Here is a 705-nt window from a genome sequence, read left to right as displayed (position 1 = left end):
CAGCTGAAAGCACTTGCTCCAAAATTCTTAGGTTGGTGGAGCTGGAGGGAGGAAAGGAAACAGCAAGAGAAAGCCTCTGAGCACACACAGTACTACTGCATTTCTGAGGGGACCCAAACCTTCTGCTATGCACTAGACTGGGGCTGAAGTACTCCATCTGTGACATGCTCAGCTTTGCAGTAGTTTGTCTAAAATCCAGTTTTAGATATAACCACCTTATCTGGATTCTGCTTTTTGGAAACTAGTCATCTTTAAATTGGCATAATAACGTATGTCTAAACCTGCCTTATTAAGAGGGACGTTTAAAAATACAGCTTAAAATAACAGCTATTTTCTACAAATTCTGCTCTATGTCAGAAGCAGAAATATTTGCAGCAAGTTGTTGTTTGTTTTTTCAGTATTAAATGTTAACACTTAGCCATCCAAAGAAATCTCTCTTCATCTACTTGTGGAGGGTGAGGAGGCAAGGCACAGAAAAATAAATAGAATAAAATGGTTATTTCTTCAATTTATTTGCAGCATGGTAACTTAAAGACTGGAGCACAGAGTATTAGAAGTCTTGAAGTTATGTTTACACACCAAAATGTTAGTGAGAAGTTACTTTTATCTGCATCCTGAAGTGGCTAACCCAATTGATTCAGGTAAGAAACATGTATAGCTTATTTAAAACATTCACTTCAAATTGCAATAATGTCAAATACAAAG

Source organism: Haemorhous mexicanus, chromosome 1 (assembly GCF_027477595.1).
Source record: "Haemorhous mexicanus isolate bHaeMex1 chromosome 1, bHaeMex1.pri, whole genome shotgun sequence".
Classification (NCBI taxonomy): domain Eukaryota; kingdom Metazoa; phylum Chordata; class Aves; order Passeriformes; family Fringillidae; genus Haemorhous; species Haemorhous mexicanus.
This window is presented reverse-complemented; position numbering follows the sequence as displayed.